The sequence below is a fragment of the Psammomys obesus genome, unplaced genomic scaffold (genome assembly GCF_907164565.1).
Source record: "Psammomys obesus unplaced genomic scaffold, mPsaObe1.curated_primary_1811, whole genome shotgun sequence".
Classification (NCBI taxonomy): Eukaryota; Metazoa; Chordata; class Mammalia; order Rodentia; family Muridae; genus Psammomys; species Psammomys obesus.
The window spans coordinates 24,922,135-24,942,708 of NW_026596117.1; the positions used below are offsets into that span (position 1 = coordinate 24,922,135).

At 42.4% G+C, this 20,574-nt stretch overlaps 1 protein-coding gene across 5 annotated transcripts in view; it reads left to right on the forward strand.

Annotated features, from left to right (window-relative positions):
• Positions 1-3,647: 3,647 nt before the first annotated feature.
• The window catches only part of Smad5 (SMAD family member 5), a 38,475-nt gene continuing 21,548 nt past the window's right edge, over positions 3,648-20,574 (forward strand). Inside the window, exons 1-2 of one of the 5 annotated variants that reach the window (XM_055629249.1) lie at positions 3,648-3,786; positions 9,035-9,213. The gene's annotated coding sequence lies outside the window, so the exon portion shown is untranslated. Of the gene's footprint in view, positions 3,787-4,326; positions 4,351-4,396; positions 4,414-9,034; positions 9,214-20,574 lie in introns of those variants that run through there. The other 4 variants (XM_055629252.1, XM_055629250.1, XM_055629251.1 and 1 more) reach the window with 4 other exon arrangements.

Here is a 20,574-nt window from a genome sequence, read left to right on the forward strand (position 1 = left end):
GAACTCACTATCCTCCCATCTCTGCCTAGCCAGTGTGACATTACAGGTGTGTGCTGCCACACTTGGCTTAATGATCAGTGTGAAAGCCTTCCATACCAGAACACTAGAATTTTACTTGGAAATACTTTCAGTTATTCTACAAAGATCACTCTAGGGTAATCTCCAACTGGTATGGTCCTTTGGTTTATTCTCTTGCCTTTTTTAAGATTTATTTTTATATTTAATTATGTGTATGTATATGTGCACATCTCTTGTGGGTGCACGCATGCAAGCGCAATTGCCCATAGAGCCCAGAGGAGGGCGTTGGTTCTCCTGGAGCTGCAGTTACAGGTTGCTAAGCACCCCAACTGGGTTCTGGAATCTAACTCCAACCTCTGGAAGAACAGTTTGCGCTCTTAGCTGCTGGCCGCCTCTCCAGCCCTCGTTTATTCTTCTGAAAGACAAACATGAAACATCTGACCAGCTGTGCTATAGACGCTCACCTCACCCTGGCTGGTGAAACATCTTCTCCTGTAGTTTCTTTGGAGCACCACTGGTTTTGAAACTCTGCTTGGCTTAGCTGTGCTTGCCACATTGTTTCTATTTCTCAGGATAGAGCCTGGGGGTGGCCTGACAGTGGAAGAGCTTAGAGAGAACTCTCAGAGTTTGAAAGGAGGTTTTGTTCTTCCTGTACACTTGGACACTTCTTCCTCTGGTGTCTGCTTTCCATAACTTTGAGGAAGGGAGGTGTCTCATGGGGCTATGCAGCTATGGATGCTTGTGATGATGCTTCTGCTGGGTGATACCCCCAAACACTGAGTTCTTCTAGTTCCACTGGGTGTGCAGGTATATTAGCAAAAGGCGGACTTGAAATACTTAATAATTTTCAACCGAACCCCAACTTGCCTCGATTATTTTATATTTAAAAATAAACTTGAGAGATTATGATCCATGTGTTTTCTCAATTTTCCTGAAAATTGCTTACTTCTTGGATCAGGAAAAATTTAAGGTGGTAAGTAGGCCATGGATAAATAAACCCTTTAGGCTAATTCTATTTATCAAATAACTAATTTAATCAGTTACTGAAAAGAACTAGAAAGAAGGGGTCCAATTTCTTCCTAAAGTGAATTTAATCAAATACAAACCATTTGGTGTTTGAGGCTTTTTGCCTCTGAGGCTAGGTAATTCTTACCTGAAGGAGGTCATTCCATACATTTAGAGCAGCGCTTCTCAACCTGTGGGCCAGGATCCCATTGTGGGTTGAACGGCCCTTTCACAGGAGCTTCCTATGACCATCAGAAAACAGATATTTATATTACAGTTCATAGCAATAGCAAAATTCTAGTCATGAAGTAGCAATGGAAATAATTTTATGGTTGCGGGTCATCAGAGTATGAGGATCGGTATTAAAGGGTTGCAGGATTAGGAAGGTTGAGACCTGCTGATTTAGAGTATTTATATCATTGCTGGCCTCTACCTGCTAGGTTCCCATGACCATCCTGCCTGGGACAACAGAGGGAGTCTTCAAACTGCTAGGAGGGCTATCCTTCTTGGTTGACAACTGCAGGCCTTAATGATGCAGAAACAGATTTCTCTACCAGTAAGGAAAATCAAGCATGGAAGCTAGTGTGAGGTGAGCTCCCTGATCAAGTGACAGTCTAACCTTGGAAATGTTTTCTTTCTTTTTTACCAACCCTGATGTCCCACTGCCTATAGCATCTGTTCAGATCACCTGTCTGTCCTATGTCTGTTCTTAGAAGCAGTTGTTTACCCAAAGCAAGGCTTCCTTATGCCTCAGGCAAGCCTGAGGATTAGACTTGACTGTGTAATTCCTGGCCCCTCTGATTTCTACACCCTGTGAAGTTTAGGTTACTTCTCCGGAAGAGTTCTACTGGCTGCTACAGTTTCCATCCTCCTTTCTCTGTTATTACCTGTTGCAGCTGAAGGCCTGGCCTGAGTATACAAAGCCACCCCAAAGCCTGGGGTCTCTAGTTGATTTGATCAGTATGCAGCTGCACAGTTGAGGAAGTAAAACAGTTGATTCTAGGGCTATAGCCATGATTCTGGGCAGGACCCCAGGACTCACAAAGTGTCCTTACAAAAATGCACACAGTTTGTTTGTGGAAGGATTTTTACTAGTTGTTTGAAGTGAGGAGTGGTGCTGATACACATAATAGTCAACAAAGCCCTATGCAAACATGAATTCTGAAAAAAGGGCATTCTTTTGGTAGGGTTAGAGGTACTTCTGGGAGTCGTAAATCCATGCCAGGCTCCAGAACCCATGCCTTCCAGAACCCATGCCTTCCAAGGGCTGGAAACATTATAGCTAAACAACAGAATCAGTAAGCACAGCAGAGTCAACGCACACAGAGCACTTGTTCAAAAGTTTATGATGTAGTAAAGACATTTAAGACGGAGACCTAAGATTGTGAATTGATAGCCAGCACCCTAAATTGAGACCATGGGTTTGTTTTGTTTGGCTTGGCTTGTGCCTGGGTGAGTCTTCTCTATGTCTAAAAACAGAAGGGCAGGGAGCCCAGGAAAGAGACAAACAGGCAGCTGATCAGATAAATGTGATTTTCTTTTGTATAAAAAGATACATTTTCAACCTTCTTTGCAAAGCCAGAAGATCTGTCAATACTGGGCCCATATTCCCCCACTTCTTGCTGCTGACGGTTGGCTACAGTCAAAAGCAGCTGCCTTTCTTGCTAGGAGTCAGTGGTCTATAGTTCTCCAGCTCTGACCCAGCTCTCTTCTGTCACCATTTGAGAGGGGCCACTTCGATGAAGCATCATTGCGGCATTTATTTAATCTCCCAAATGGAACAACATGGAAACTCCCCATTTGTGTATCAAGTGAGGTGACCTCAGCACAAGCCACGGAAGTGGCAATAAAGGTAATGAGAAATTGTCAGAGTTAAGGCATACCGAATGCCTTATTATGTATTAGAGGATGACCAGAAAAGGTTAAAAATAGTTCCAATTTGTTTAAAAAGAAAACGATAGACAGTTTTGAACACGTTTAAAAATAAACACAAAATTATTTAAAAGCTTTCCCTTGCTGTCCAAATCAGGTGCCCTTGTACAGATATCATATTTCTTAGAACGCTGACCCTTTGGGGAATTCGGAAGATAAGAGAAGCAAGACAGCCCGATTAGGATGGAGCTGGCCTGTGGACAGCATTTGCACCTCCATGCCTTCACTTGCTGAAGCTTGAGTGCCCAAGGCCCTCCTTGCTTCTAGAAGTGGGGCAGTGTTCCCTGAACAACTGGGGTTGTGTCCGGTGAAACGGACAGTCCAACTGAGCTTCTGGTCCAGCCTTGTCTTCATCTGAATCTGCGGAGGAGGATTTTTCTTTGGGCGTGATGTTATGGCTGCACCTAGTGAGCTGTACATACGATGCGCAGAAATAAGTCTCTTTCTATTCGGATTTATATCACAAGTCAACGAAAACGGCGAAGTTGTAGCTGAAGATACTTTTTAAGGCTTTATAGAGGCTAGAAAGGTCTCCAGCGGTCCACAGCGAGGATAGTCGTTTCGTTCGAAGGCGGGTTAGTTTAGCTAGCGCAGCGCCTGCAGCCAGCGCCATCGGCAGGCCCGCCGGGGGACGCCGAGAAGCCAGGCCGCGGCCATTCCCGACGCGCATGCGCGGCCTCAGCGGCCCTCCGCCGGCCCCCTCCCCCTCGTCATCCGGGTCCCGGCCGAGCGGGCGCCGAGCGCTTGTCCCGCGGCCGAGCTGCTAATAAAGTTGCGGCGCGTGCACGGCGCAGCGACGGCTTGAGGAGAGCGCGCCCGGGCGGCGGGGAGGTGAGCGAGGGGCTCCCGGGGCGGGCGCTCGGGACCCGACGGGGGGACCCGCGCGGCGGAAGCGTCCTGCGGCCCGGGCGGAGGCCTAGCGGGTCCCCGCGCGGGACCGGACGGGACGCCGCGCGGCCTGGGGGAGCTGGGAGGCCTGGGTGCCGAGGAGGCCCCGCGCGGTCCCCCGGAGCGGACGAGGCCCGTGCCGCCCCGGCGCGCCGAGCGGTGCAGACGGCCTAGGCCGAGCCCGCGGCCCGCCGCTTTGTGTGTGCGAGATAAGGATCCGCGCTTATCGGTGGGAATTACACTCCGGCCCGCGGCGACCCGCCCCTGCGCCCGCCCGTCACTCCTGGGGACGTCGCAGAGGTTCTTGCGCTTCTCTCAACTTGGTGTGAGCAACCCAAGCAGCTTTTGTCTGTCGCCCGGTCCCGGTGGTTAATTTGGGCATGCGTGCCCAAGTTCACACTCTACCCCCTCCCCCTGCCCTGGCTCCTTTTCGCCTCTCCGAGGCGCTGGCTGCGCCGAGGTGGGAGCCCCAGCTTTGAGAGGTGGCGGCGACCGTCCCAAGTCGGAGTATGTCCAGTAGTTTTGGTTGCAGAAGGAGCTGGGGAGGATGGATGGTCGAGGTATTTGGAGGTGTGCCAGCTTGCCGAAGCGTGTGTCCGGACTCCGGTTTTGGTGGCACCGGCGAATGGAGCCCAGGCCAACCTGGAAGCCGGGAATGGCCGAATACCCTAGGCTAGATCTTTATCTTGATTGTAAAGACAGTGTTTCCTGAGCAGCTGGAGGTGGTTGGGGGGTGGGGGCGTGCTCCTGGCTGCTTTTGCGTTTAAATGGGTGTGGTGCTAAGTATATCTTGTTTATCTTTCTGTGGAAAAGGTTTAGAAGTCTGGTCGTTTGTCGCATCGTGTCTGTTGCCTAGTGCCATCAAGGGTGTTCCTATCTAGCAACAGAGACTGGGTGATCGGTGGTTTGTTGGTTGGCTCTACGGAAGCTGAGAGAAAAGCGTACCCGTGATTTTCTTTTCTTTCTGACACGTTTGCTATGCAGACCTTGAACTCGGGCCAATCCTCCTGCCTCAGCTATCAAGTGCTGGGATTACAGGGGCGAGCCATCACCAGTCTGGCTGTGTTTTTCGTTTTTAAACGAACAGGGCTTGGATTTTCTTAGTGTATGGGAGTTACCATTAAAGTTGAAAACCCAACAGGTTTTGTAACACTCAGTTACTAACGTTTTTGCTAGACACCAGCCCATAGTGCCTGTTGTAGGAAAACGGTTCCTACCTGCAGCAGGACAGTTTCACTCTCAGGTGCTTTCTCAGGAGATTATGTCCCAGATTTTGTAAGGAAAAGAGTTAGTGGGGTCAGTAGTAACAAATTACACTTTTTTTTAAATCCCCTTTGATAACATCTTTTTCCTCTAAAATGAACCCTGTTATTATAAAAATCCAAAACAACTCAGAAGAATCAGTCAATCAAAATCTAACCTATATGAAGTTTGTACATATTTAGAAAAAAAAAAAAAGTAATTTTGTAGCCAAGCATGGTGTCCCACACCTTTAATCCCAGCACTTGGGAGGCAGAGGCAGGCAGGTATGTGTGAGTTCCAGGCCATCCAGGACTGTGTAGGGAGGCCTTGTGTGAAGAGACATCTCATTTTGTTTATAACTGCTTACACCGCTGCTTCCTCACTCAGTCTTTTTAAGGGCTTAAGCATCTAGTATCTCTGTTGCAAATGCCTTTAATCATTTTGTCACTCGTTTTAGGTCATAGGTGAACCTTCTCAACTGACTTTTTCCCTCCTTCCTTCCCCAGGTAGGAGCTCAGGTACCCCCAGGCTGGCCTCATACTTGCTGTGTAGTCCAGGATGACCTTGAACTCCTGCCTCTGCCTCCCAAATGCTAGAGTTACAGGCCTGTGCCCTCACATCAGGTTGTTTATTGGTGGTTGGTTGGCTTCTCTTTTAGCTAGCTGGAGCATCCACAGCCTACTGCAACAAACAGTAAGTTTTCCATGCAGCCATATGATAAGATACGATATTGTTAAAAGAAGGAAAAAAGCAACGAGTAAAACGTTTTTGTGTGTTCTATACAGTCTAGCAGTTGCTGCTTATCTGGTTCACTGTAGTGGGTGCCATAGAAGTGGGTCGATGGGTATGTTGCCTTTCTTTTCCCTCTGGCAGAGTCAGCCATCTATTGCAGTGTGAGACAGTGGCAAAATGTTGTTAATGAGGTTTGAATCAGCTTGCTGTGTGCTGCTGTTGTATGGAACATGTAGTATTATTAAAAGTTGTGTTGTGTGGCAAGAGAGAGAGGTATGTAAATTCTTCTGACTCTCTTCCTTGGGCTTTAAATCCTGGCTGAACCCTCAGCACATTAGACTACAACTGTAATTATACCTGGGCAGCCTGTTTCCTGTTTTCGTGATGGACCCAAACATCATGATTTGCAGTGATGATCTCTTGCCCTTTGTGTTAGAGGCAGCATGTTTTGCCTACTGAAAACAGATTTGTAGCTCAGTTGTACAAATTTCTTTCCAATGTTTTGAAGATTAGATAGTAAAATTATACTGTTTTACTTCTTAGTAACTTGTATTGAAATTTAATTTAAAAATCTTTTTCATATGCATACTCTTCAATGGCTTCTTGTGTAGATTTTAATTTACCAATGACTTGTGTAGTGTGAATCAGGAAAGCTCTTGTTTGTAACTTCTCAGTGTTTACTATTACCAGATGTATATGCTGGTTTAGGCAGTGAGAACCACATCAGGGCTAAATCAGACCCTTTCTTCCTCCAGTTCATCTGTCTCTGCATCACATTTATTTCTAGTCAGATGTTATAAGTGCTTTGTATTGAGAACATTGTGTTTCTTTAGGTGTTGTAGGCACCTTAGGTCCTCTGGTTTGCCGGTGCTGCCTGGGGTCAGGCCCTGGAGCCAGTTCCCTAGTTGTAGTCTGAGGAATGATTCTTATCTTCACTAGGTGACAGTCTGGAGAAAGACAGGGAGAGTAGGCTCTAAGAAAGCTGTGCTGCATAGGTTGTTTCTCATCAAAAAAGATGATGAAGACCTTTCCCCTCAAGCTCTGTTGACCTGTACCTTTTCACACCTTGTTTTTCCACTTCTGAACTTACAGTACTAGCAATTGGATTTTCAGGGCAGGGTCATCTAGCTTATTGCCACTACCATACATCTTTTACCTGCAGCCAAAAATTTGACTGTGACATGTATGTTTACATTTAAGTCTTTCAGAAGAATTGCCAAAAGCTAGATGGTTGCTAGGATTCTCTAATTTCCCAGTCTTTTATTTTATCTTATTTTTTTTTAAGACAGGATCTCACTGTATAGGTCTGGCTGTCTGTGCCTGGATCTCACTATGTAGATCAAGCTGGCCTCAAACTCACAGAGATCCACCTGGCTGTGCCTCCCTAGTACTGGGATTAAAGGCATGTGCCACTGTCTAATTTCCAAATCTCATAGGTTCATATATTTCACAACTTGGAAAGATTTAATTACAGAACAATAATATTTTTCATACTTACTCAGCTAGTTCTGGGTTCTTTGTGCTGCTCTCCTTTATGCTGTTTTGTTACACTGCAAGTAGTGAAAGCAGTAAGAGCCACAAACACCCAGTGTCCTTCCCACCTTCTCAGAACCAGTGCTTCAGGAGGCTGACATTTTGCAATTTTAACTTTGGTCTCAGAAGATTTGTGCTTTCATAGTGCATTTTGTTTTTCCTGAAGTAGTGGGGTCTGCCTTTTTTCCTGGGTGGTGGCTGCATAACTTGAGGTCTGATTATCCTGATTTGTATTCCTTGGTAGAAGGGACACTGCAGAAATACTTGAAAGCTGTCTGATTTTGCCCCGTATTTGCATCTTTCTGTTCTCTTGGCTGAGAGTCTAGTTAACTCATTGACAGTTCCATCTTCAGAGTTGGGTGCAAATTAATGACTGCCAGAACTTGTGCTCTGAGGTGCACATGAGATGTGAATGACATCATTAGAGGATTTTTTAGAATGGATACTGTAGAGTGACAACAGCTAGCTTCTCTGCCGCAGAAGTACATGAAGAGCAACAGTGATTTTGTTGTAATTGAAAGGAGAACACTGAAAAGTAGACTGGCCAGCTGTTCCTGGCCTTGTGCCTACAAGCCTGTACAAGCCCCAGTCTACTTCTGGTGGCAAGGCAGGGAATCTGGCAGGCTCTGTGGGGTGAGTGATACATCTAGACCAGGCTCTGCTTAATTAGAGGACTTAAAGAAGCAGCTGAAGCTTAAAGGGTGGTGAAAAATGTGAAAACAGAACTCTGGATGTGAGAGGTGAAAAGTAGAGACAACTGTGGGCCCAAAAAGAGTGAGCATAATTGTGCTCCTAGAAATGTCAGGACCCATGCTCATCATCCAGAGGGCTTCGAGAGCTTTTCAGAACCTCGTATGTCCATTTAAATTTAATTTTTATATATATAAGTGTTTTTCCTTCATGTACATGCCTAGTGCCAAAGGAGCCCAGAGGGGGATGTTAGAACTGGAGTTACAGTTGGCTGTGAGCTGCCTTCTGGGTGCTGGGATTTGAACCTGGTTCTCTGCAAGAGCAGCAACTACTGAACTATTTTGCCATCACATTTTGGTGTTTTTGAAATTGGTAGTCAGAGTTGGGGAAAATGGTGATTTTTTTTTTTTCAATCCTTTCTCTAGGAAAACAGTGAGGTGTTCATGTGATTGTAACTTTTCTCCCTTCTTAGATTTTTTTTTTTTTTAAGAGTTAGATTTATGAATCTAGAGGAGCCATGGGTGCCTATTTTCTGTTTTGTAGATGCAATCTACAAGTTCTGAGGTAACTGAATACCTAGGTTTACTATCTTAGGCAGTAGTGGTAGGTGTCTCTCCCTGTGAGCATTAGTAGCCACTGACTGTTTATATTAAAACAGAAGGGTAAGAGCTTTTAAAGCTTCATCCTGACTAACCTAGAAAGTTAACTTTGTTGTGAATTTTCAGGTGGCTTTCTTCTAGTAACCTGATTCTGAGCTTCTTGGTTCCTGGACTTGCTACCTAATCTGGGATTCCTGTTTAAAATGTGGGAAAGTTTTATTTTGTTTTTGAGATGGGTCTCCCTATGTGGCCCTGGTTGGCATGGAACTCATAGACGAGCCTGGCCTCAAGCTCACCAAGATCACCCTGCCTCTGCCTTAAAGGCATGGGCCTTTTTTTTTTAAGATTGATTTTTAATTCTCTCTCTCTTTCTGTGTGAATGCACATGATTATAGGTGCCTGTGGAGGACAGAAGAGACCGCCTCGTCTTTTAGACCTGGAGTAGTTGCAGGTGTTTGTGAATCCCCTGATTTGGATGTTGGGATCCTCTTCAAGAACAACCTTGAGCCATCTTTTACCTCTGAGCCATCTCTCCCACCCCAAGATGCCTATAAAGAATTTTGGGAAAAAAATGGTATTGTAATGCTGTCTCTTGTAAGAGAATCCATACATGTGGAAAGTGTGTGTGTGTGTGTGTGTGTGTGTGTGTGTGTGTGTGTGTGTTTAAGGAATGTAGAAAAGCTTTGTTAACCTTAACTGACATCTACCTATATGTGTAGGTGAGTAACTAAATGTAAAGAATCCAGGAAAGTGTTGCCACATGATGAATCATCACTTCACGTCTGTAAACACAAGCAGTTGCAGGAGTGTATGACAGGGAGTTGCATAGAAAACCTTGGAATACAATTTCCGGCCTCCTCTGCATTGGAAGTAGTGTCTACTACCCGTGAGACACTGTACAGCAAAGTAGCCAGGGTCACATGCTTTCATTCCAACCCATTTGTGCCGTGGTGATAACTGTTCTCTGAGACATGGGTTGAAGGCTAGCCTGACAGCACCCGTTGCTTATCCAGAAAACCGAAAGCGACTTTACTTGACGTAGACCCCATGTAACATCCTGACTAAAGTCTGTGAAAGTCAGATGGCATCAGAAGCCCAGTGAAGATGGTTAAGCAGAAGAGTACTGAGGGAGATAATCTGGCTTTGTCAGACGAGTCAGGAAATCCTATGAGCATAGGGCTAAGGAAAAGGCATCAACCCCACTTCCTCAGTAGCACTATGGAAGTGAAAACCCAGATGTTAAAAGAATTTGTCTTGGGATGTGGCTCGCTGTCTGTGTGCTTATGAAGCTTGTTTAATATGTTTAAAATTTAAAAATTTAAAAAATTCTTAGATGTTTTGGGTCAATTGATGGGGACTTGTGGGTCCTTGTGGAACATTGGTTTAACGGGATAATATTGTCAAGAGTTTGCTGAAAGCATTGGGGGAAATTTGAGGAATGTTTTTTGCTTGCCTTTTATGTTGGGTTGAAGCAGGAAGAGATGTTTGAGCAGAGAGTGAGGGAGCTGCTGAGTTGTGTGCATCAGTCTGGAAAGAATGTTGGAGAGTGGGTTCTGTGTTGGTTAGGATGAGGGACGAGCTTGAGTTACTAACAACTATCTGTGTTAATATGACTTTGCAACATTTTATCCTTATATTTAATGTGTATGTCATTAAAGTCCTGACCTTTGTTTAGGCTCCTTATCAGCCTTTCCAAGTCAGCTGATGACAAGCCCCATTCTTCAGTTGCTCAGGCTGACGCCTTGGAATCATACTGACTGACTTCTGTTCTCACGGAGCCGTATCTCTCCGTTAAGAATTCTGTTGTCTCTGTCTGCATCTTGCCACACCAGTACTGGCACTCAGGTGCTAGTCACCTCCTCCTCTCTATTAGATCATTTCAACTCTAAGCACACTAATGGAGCAAGTCTTTGTATGGCTTTGAGGCTGGCCTCACTCTGTAGCTTTAGCGGGCGTGGAATTGTTATGTAGACCAGATGCACCTGCTTCTGCCTCCTGAGTGTCAGTCAGAGGTGTGGGCTGCCATGTGTGGCACCAGAGTAATTCTCAACAAATCAGTCAGTAATTGTGCCTTCTCAGCTGTCTTCCATGTTTGACCTACAGTAGAAACTGAATCTCTTACTGTTGCCATGACTGTTCTGCTTCTCTTTACTCTTTGATTCCCATTCTTACTTTCTCCCCTACTCACTTTATTTCCAGGGAACAATGAGTTCCTTGAATGTACCTTTCCCCTTAGGGTCTCTGCATTGCTTTATATGGTTTTCACTTATTTTCTTTAAAGTTTTGGTTCATTTGGTACCTTCTCAATGAGGCTTGGCCTAGCCATCTTATTTGAAACAGTACCTCTCTCCACACTCCCATTAACCTTTCTCTGCACCCCCTGATTTTTTCCTTCTTAACATTTTTGGATTTTTGATACAAGGTCTTGTTATATAGCCCTGAATAATCTGGAACTCACTGTGGATCTGACCCATTTTGAATTTGTTGGGAATTCACCAACACACTCTGCTAGCTGTTGCCTAACAAGCATTTTGTATGCTTCCCACTGCAGTCTTTAAGTTACAGGAAGACAAGGGTTTTTGTCCCTGGTCCCTTTACCCCAGACAGGGTTTCTCTGTATAGCCCTGGCTGTCCTGGAACTCCCTCTATAGACCAGACTTGCCATGAACTCAGAGATTCACCTGCCTCTGCCTCACAAGTATTAGAATTAAAGGCTGTGCCATCACACCCCTTTCACCTGTGTTCCCAGCTCATAAATAGTGACTATGAAATGAGTGACTTAAATAATTTATTTTTAAATATTAATTTCATTTTAAATTATCTGCCTTGGGATAATAGCCAAAGCTGAAATCCGTGATAAGGGTTGGAATTTAATGGTTGGTTCTTGAGCAGAATGTTACAGACAGAAAACTGCATTTGTAAAATCAGAGAACAAAAGGTAGTCAGTCTAGAAAGAAATACATATTTTTAAGAATTGAGATCACGGATGTTGCTTCTGGAGTTTCGCTGTCTCAAAGGTAGCACCTCATTTGCAGCAGTGACACACTGGGAAGTCCTGTGTGCCTGATTGAGATGCTCTTTTTTGGTCCCTCTTTGTCTCTTGATACCTCAAGTATATCTAATTACAGCTTAAATTTATATATAGTTTTTATAAAAACTGGTGTCTTTTATGCTAAATTATTATGAAAGGAGATTGTGGACCATCTGCACTGTTCTCTTTTATAGTACCTGTGCAAATGATGTAGAAAAAGACACCCTCATTTTCTCTTTCAACCTTGCATAATGAACAGACCGCATAGCCTGGCATCATGCTCCTGCTAATTCTTTGAATGCTGAATGGTAGCTCAGAGCTAAGACAGTCAAGGCTCAGAGTTGACCTCTGACACTTTCAGAAGTAGTTTGTTGCATATTGTTTCTATTTTCCTGCTGACTTGGGATGCAGTGTTTACAGAAATATTTTCTAGTCTCGTTCGATTGATTTTTCTTAAATTAATTTTAATCTAGAAATTTATGTATCCCTAAATAAATTAGAGGAAATAATTTTGAAATATGAATGTTTTCTGATTATATAAGTCTTCTTAGTGAGGTTTGTAATATGGTTGAGACAGGTCTATACTTAGGTTTTTAAAAAGTTGGATTTTTTCCTTCTGTTCAACTAAGTTATTTACTCACTTTTTTGTGGTGCTTAGGATTGAGCCAAGTGCCTTGTACAAATGCTCAGCTATATCTTCAGCCCAGCAGTGTTTCTTTTGTTTTCTTTTTTTTTAAGTGTGTGTGTGTGCAGTGTACATTTATTGCTGACTAAATGAAAACAGATACTGTTTTTCCTCAGGAATTTACATTCTCTTGTTGCAGATTGAACAGATAATGTGAACATAGGTATGGAAGTGCTGTGTTTGAGGCAGTAGATACCTTAAGTCTATAATAGAGAGGTTTCTTAGGCCGATGATTCAGAGACTTCTCGGAAGATTCAGAGACGTCTTAGAAAAGAGGTATTCGAGTTGAAAGATGTATATGGGAACTTTTGTAACATGTCTGTAATGTAATGAATTGTTTTTTATAATGCATGAATGCTGTTTGTTGTTGGAACGTGGACTTTGGTTTAGGAAAACAGTTGACTACTTTAAGCAAGGTTTAATGAGCCACACTCTCAGGGACATGGAAGACAGTGCTGCTGAGAGCAATGTAGATCACGATGGCCCAGCTCAAGAGGTTTCAGAGGAGAAGAATATTTGTAAGTTGCCTAGAGACCATCCTTGTCATATTTTGGCAAGGAATGTGGCTGATTTTTGCCTTTGTCCTAATAAAATGCCTGAAGCTATTTGAAGAGCTCTGGCAGAAGAGGTTTCAAGACAACCTAGTATGACTGTGTCCTGTGGTTATTAGTAACCACTCTTAGGCAGGTCTATAATGAAAAGGAGAAGCTGGGCAAAGAGAAATATAATGAAACTTTTGGTTTCTTTAAAAACTCAGTTATGTTATGTTATGTAAACATGTTTTTGTTTTAATCCCAAGTGTGGGATTTTAGTTTGTCCTTTACTTTGTCCACAGCTGGTAATTGCCTCGTGTAGGGCCGTGGTCTTTGCTGGCTGGAGTTAAATTGTGAGGACTCTGAAGAGTATAAATTTGAGAGCCCAGAGAGAGAATGTGTGATGGCTTGGAAGAGACAGATGGAGAAAGAAGGTGTCTGGTTACTTGGACTGCTGGTTATCCTTGCTATGAGATTGGTGTTGCCCCAAAGAACCCAATGGCCCTAATCAGTAGGAACCAAGTCTAAAGAGATCTATGTCCCCTCTCCCCACTAATCTTCTGTCTCTCTTGCCTAGAGTTGGAGGGTTAGTGGAAAGGAGTTAGAGGCATTAAGGGACCCCAAATAAAGTAGAGTTTAAAAAACTAGCACCTACAGAGAACTATACAGTTTGAGGAGAAAAGGAATAACAGAAAGTGTATTGGAGCTAAATCAGTGCTCAGTGAAATAAAAAGCCTAAAGAAAATCCTTTTGCTAAATGAAATAAAGGGAGTAGCGACTTCAGGACAAGACCCTAACCAACTAAGCTTCCACCTTGTGAAAAGGAATTCAAGAAAAGAAAACCATTGAAAATAGAAAGCTGATGAAATGTATTTGAACTAAGGGGCCATGTTCTATCCCCAGCAAGTAGCAGAGCTTGGTAGCCTTGGCCACATGGTTCTAGGTTTAGAGTCAAGGATACAGAATCTTCCTCCTTAGCTAAGGAAAGCTGCTGAGGCCAGGTTTGTGTAGGGGTGTCCCTGCATGGAGTCCTAGAAAGGTCAATGTGTGAAGGTATAGCCTGTATTGTGTTGGAGACACCAAGATTTTAGAGGTGCCAGAGTTGTTTTCTACTTCCAAGGAGAGCCACAGGGTATAGAATCAGCTTAAGAGAAAAAAAAGTGTGTTGCAGGCAACAAGGCTAAAAGGATTGCTTTGACATCTGACATGAAGATGCAGAGTTTGGAGTGTGTCCTACTGGCTTTTGGTCTTGCTTTGTCCAACATTTCCTCGCTATGCTTCCTTTCCTCCTTTTTGGAATGGTAATGTATATTCTGTGTCATTGTATGTTAGAAGTATGTGATCTGATTTTGATTTTATAGGGGTTAGTTAAGAGATTGCCGTGAGTTTTATGAGAGACTTTGAACTTTGGACTTTTAAACAAGGTTGAGAATGTTATAGTCTATGTTTTGAAGTTGGACTGGATGCAGTTTTGTATTATGATATGGCTATAAGCCTATGGGGACCAGGGAGTGGAATGTGGTGGTTTGAATAAGAATGGCCCTCATAGGCTCATATATTTGAATGGTTAGACACAAAGCATTCAAATTAAAGGATTAAAAGGATTAGAAGCATTAAAAGGATTAGAAGGATTAGGAGGTGTGGCCTTGTTTGAAGAAATGTGTCACTTGAGGTGGGCTTTGAGGTTTCAAAAGCCCATGCCAGCCCAGAGGCTTTCTCTCTGTCTGTGGGTCAGGATATAGCTCTCAACTAATGCCCCATACTACCTGCATACTGCCATGCTCCCCATCATGATGATGATGGACTAATCCTCTGAAACTGTCAGCAAGCCCCAATTAAATGTTTTCTCTTACAGTAGTTACCTTGGCCATAGCGTTTCATCACAACAATAGAACTAGCTAAGATACTTATAGTCTTGATATAGAAGGACATACTGCAAAAAACTAAGTATAACAAAACGTCAATGAAACAGTCTCAGATGCAGATGAAAGACAGTATTTATTATAACAACCCTTTTCTGATGTACCTGAGGCTAAGTAACTAACTTACTGCCATGATCTATGTTCAATCACATGTTCTCAGGATTGGATCTGTCAGCTCTACTTCCCAGACTGCTGGTAGGAGAGAAGAGGCTAATGGCTAACAATGTAATTATATATGCAGACATAATGGTTCTCTAGGCTTTCAGATAGCCAGACACATGGAGTTTTAGGAAGACAGACAGTAGACCATGTGCCTCTGTGATGATGGTGTATCCCAAAGATCAAGAAACTCCTGTCCTTTCTACCTCACTTACCTTTCATAGGCCTATCCTATGTGTGTCCATTTCTATATAGTAAATTTGCATATGTGTTTGAGTTCTTTGAGTCAGTCTCACAAATTAGTGTAGTATCAGCAACATTACAAAAATCAATCCCTCTGAGATTTTAGCTGGCCTCAGAAGGGACAGGGAAACCTGGTGATTGTGAGATCTGGCTGTTTTCCAGTACTTAGTGTAATGGTGACTTCTGCAGCATTGCTTGCTTGAGTTGTGCAGAAACCCTGCCCTGTGCTTGGCAACCCCAGTGTTCTGGGTTGTAGGATTACAGAGGAACTTGATGGCTTTTCTCTTCACACAGGGAAAGCTTTCATTTCCTGCTGACCGAGCTCAAATGAGGGAAGACTGGGTTAAAGCTGATAAGGTAATGAGAGATTGTGCTAAATGTTGTAAAAACTAGTTTGAACTATAATTCTTGGTTTAAACTATATAATCATTTTTAAAGCAATGAACAATATTTTGGAAAAGTCAAAGGAATATAAAAAGTAATAAAGGAAATCCACCGAAGTGGAGACCTGGCATCTGAGTTGTGCTGCAACATGAGTGATCTTAAAGGTATAAACGACTTGCTGAGGTATAATTCATGTTTCATACATTTCATCATTTATAGAGTATAGTTAATGAAGCAGCTTGTGTTGTTTAGGAATTACGACAAGGAATTTTAGACTATGCAATCATCGTTTTAGAGTACTTTAGTTTCGGACAAGACTGTGCATTAGCAGTCATTCCCAACTGCCCCTTTCTTCAGACCCTGGTGACCTCTGATCTGCATTGTCTGTGGATTTACCCATTTGTTTCATAGAGGTAGCCTCATGTGACTGGCTTTTTTCGTTCAGCAGTATGTTTCAAAGTTTATTCCTGGCATAGATTCTTTAAATGATTCACTTAACTTTCTTAATATCTATATTCCACTCAAAAAGATAAATCCAAAAAACCCATCCTCTTAGATTATCTAGGTAACTAAGTATGAGTGAAGTCAGTGGTGTGCCCCAATAGCATGCTACAGTGAATGCAGTAAAATACACTCTCCTGTGCAGCCTGGCTGTTGGCAAACAGAGAAATGATTGTGCGCTGGGTGCCTTGTGTACTGTCGTGATACTGTTAGGTAAGAACTTTGCTTCATGTAGTCGCTGCCACAGATGTTTCCACCCAAACGGCGTAGCTCCAAGTCCATCAGCAGTAGTGGCTCTTTGTATCAGCTTTGCTCCTTCCACAGCAGCAGGTAAATATTATGGTCAGACGTGCTAGTGGCAAAGACCAAGTCATTGTACCCATCAGGTTACAGGCAGTTGTGAGCCTTTAGATGTGCTAGGAACGAAACCAGGGTTCCTGCAAAACCAGCAGGTACTTATAAATGAGCCATCTCTCCAGCCCCAGCAATTACCTTTTTAGAAAGGAAGTTATTAAGGTTCTTTTTAAAAAGTGCAAACTCTTAACCTTGGTGAGTAACCAAGATCCCTTTGGTTGCCGACAGTGCCATTCTCCATGCCTTCTAACAGACTGTAGCAGTGACAGCGGTGGGCAGAAGTGCTGCCACATGGCTTGGTCACTCTGTGACACTGATAGTGGTCAGGGAAGTGCTCATTTAAAGTAAAAGCACTTACTGGATTTTTTTTTTTTTTTAAGAATTAGGAAATATTCCTTCAGTGGATCATTTTTTTAAATTTATTTTTATTTTATGTGCATTGGTGTTTGCCTGCATGTATGAGAAGTATGTCTGTGTGAGGGTGTCTGGTCCTCTAGAACAGGAGTTACAGACAGTTGTGAGCTGCCTTATAGATGCTGAGAATCGAACCTAGGTCCTCTGGAAGAGCTGCCAGTGCTTTTAACTGTTGCCATCTTTCCCTATCCCTACTTCTTGGATTTTACTGTGAAAAGAAAATACTCAATTTTGGGAGAAATATTACTTTATAAACATGCATTAATTGTTAAGATAAACAGTGAATGAATCAGTGTGAATGAATAGATGTAATTTTCCTCATAGAATAGTTAGCAAAACATTCTTCAACATAGCATTTACAGCATTAGCATTAAGTTTTTATATTTCAAAAACATGTGTGAAATATGTATCAAGAGTCAAGTGTGTTGGCTCATACCTGTAATCTCAGTGCTCAGGGCAAAGGCAGGAGAATCAAGACTTCAGGGCCAATTTGGGCTTCATAGTGAGACCCTGTATCAAAAACATCCTAAATATCTCTATCTTGCATCTTTCTGTCATCTCTGTGTACATATGTATATATATTTGTATGTGTGTCTGTATTTCCACCAAGGGTTTCTGTTAATCTTTTCATAGTGAAATTACTCTTGAGTTGTTTGCATATGACTATAAAAGTAGTAGATTCAAAAACCTCAGCATTCATATAGATGGACCTTGGGGATAAAGCCATCCATTGGGCCTGCTGCGTCACTTGTGCACTTGGAGGTAAAGGAGACCTCAAATCATGTTGATGTTTATGTTGCTTCTTTGCCATGAATGATCATGTCTTTTATTTCTGATCTGAGACACTTAGCCCCCTTAGCATGCAAAGGGTGAACTTGGACTAACCTGACTGACAGTAAATAGGACATTGAGTTTGTCGTGAGATGAAGCTTACAGATCTTATAGTTACCTATCTGTAGCATCATGTCATCACCTACATTTAAGATACAGTTTCAAATTCCATGAAAGGCTTTTAGGACCCCCTCTTAGGACCAGTAGAAATCTCAAGCACCCTGTTAGTTTTGCCTATTTTTGATTGTCATATGAACGGGATGATATGCTATGATGTGTAATTTTTTCTTCATTTTTTTATCTGAAGTGCAGTAATATTTTGTGTCTGGAGTGATATATTACATTGTGTGAATTCATTTCCATGAATTAGGCTTTTACATACTGTGGACATGTTCTTTTTTCCTTGGGTTCATAGCATTCGTTTATGTCAGACATATACCCGGAAATAGAATTGTTGGGCTGTAGGGATCATTGTTTAGCATTCGTGGATGCTGTTGGACATTTTCCAAAGTGGCCAAACTGCAGTGTATGAGAGTTCTGCTTGGTCTGTATTATCATGAATCCCTCCCTCCAACCTCTGTGGCATAAGAGCCCTTTGTAGCTAGGTCACATAGTAGTTTAATGTTTAGTTCTTTGGGAACCTTCGTAGTAATTTCCATGTGGCTGTAGCAGTTCACAATCCCACCTGCAATAAGCAAGAGTTCTGTCATCCCCAGTGTTTGTTGTTTCCTTGATGATAGCCATTCTGTCTGAGTAAGACAGAACCTCCAAGTCATTTTAGTTTGTATTTCCCTGAGGTTAAGGATGTTGAACAATAAAACAAACACTTAATGGGCATTTGTAGTTCTTCTTTCGAAAACTATCTTACCATTTCATTAGCCCACCTTTTGATTGGGGTGATGTTTTTGGTGTTCATATTTGCAGGTCTTTATTTCAGGTATCAGTACCCTGTCTGCTGTGTACTTGCTGAGGAGTTCTTCCCCGGCTTGTAGTCTCTCTTCACTGTGCTAATTGTACCTTTGCTGTGCAGAGCCTTTTGATTTCGCATCAGCCCAATTGTCAATTCCTGGAGTATTTCCTGTGTTGTTGGAGTCATTTAAAAAAAGTGCTTGCCTGTATCTATATCTTAATGAGTTTTATCTATGGTTTCCTCTAGCAGTTTTAAGAGTTTCAGGTCTTGATCCATTTTGAATGTTAATATGTAAATTTCATGTGTCATTTGATGGCTGTAGCTGTGTGGGCTTATTTCTGGGTCCTGTATTCTACTCCATTGGTTTACATGTCTGTTTCCTGCTAGTAGCTAGCATAGAGATTTAGTTCTTTGACCCTGTGGTATAATGTGATGTTGAGTGTTGTGATGCTTACAGCATCCTCCCTCTCCGCCCCTCCTTTTTTTTCCTTTTATGGTTGCTTTGGTTATTTTGAGTCTTTGGCACTTTGGCGAATTTCAGGATCTTTTTTAATTTTATTATTATTATTTTTTTAATTTCTGTGAAGAGCGTGATTAGAATTTTTATGGAGATTGTGTTGCATCTGTAGGATTTTTAGGGCAATAGGGCCATTTTTGCAGTATTAATCCCGAGACTATGAACATGTATCTAGTTTCTTCAGTGTCTTTATAGTTATATTTTTAGAGATCTTTCTCCACCTTAGTAGATTTGTTCCTCGCTTTTTAAAAGCTATTCTGAATGGCTTCTTTCCTGGCATGTTTGTTATTGGTACAAAGAAAAGCCATTATTTTGTGTTTTGATTTTGATCCTGCTTCTTTACTGATTGTTCAGCAGACACAAGGATTTTTTTTTTTTTTTTTTTTTTTTTGGAACACTTAGAGTTTTTTAAATATGGGACTCTGTTGTCTGGAAATCGGGACAGTTTGGTTCCTTTTTATTTGTATCTTTTTCATCTCTTTGTCTTGGTTTATACTCTAGCTAAGACATCGAGCACTGTGTTTAGGAGTGTGGAATGCACCTTCTTGTCTTGATCTTAGCTTCAGAGGGTGCTCTCAAATTTTCCAGATTTATAAATTGGCTGTAGGCCTGCCATCTGTAGTCATCATTATGTTGACATATGTTCAGGCTTCAATTCTGCAGTAATGTTGTACATTATCAGAGGTCTTTTCTTCACCTCTTGAGATGATGGTGTGATTTTGTCCTTAAGTTTGTTTGTATGCTGTGTTACATTTAACACTTAAAAATATGTATATGCTGTTGAGTTATGCATTCCTGGAATGATACCAACATGGTATGGTGTGTGATCTTTTTAATGTATTATTGACTTAGGCCTGGAAGAAAATTTTATTTTTTATACAATTTTATTTTATTATTATTTTAATATAATTTTATTTATTACAATTTATTCATTTTGTATCCCAGCTGTAGCTCCACCCTCATCCCCACCCAATTACCCTCCCTTTCTCCCTCATCTCCTCTCATGCCCCTTCCTCAGTCTACTGATAGGAGAGGACTTCCTCCCCTTCCATCTGACACTAGCCTATCAGGTCTCATCAGGAATGGCTGCATTATCTTCCTCTGTGGCCTGGTAAGGCTGCCCACCCTCAGGGGAAGGTGATCAAAGAGCCAGCCACTGAGTTTATGTGAGAGACAGTCCCTGTTCCCCTAACTAGGGAACCCTCTTGGACACTGAGCTGCCATGGACTACATCTGTGTAGGGGTTCTAGATTATCTCCATGAATGGTCCTTGGTTGGAGTATCATACCCCTGGGCCCAGATATTTTGGTTCTGTTGTTATTGGTGATTTTTGTCTAATGTTTAAGGAAATTAGTCTATATGGTTTACTTGTTAAGCTTTCACCTGGTTTTAGTATCAGGTAATGCTTCATACAATGAATTTGGTAGTATTCCTTCCCTTTCTTGATTAAA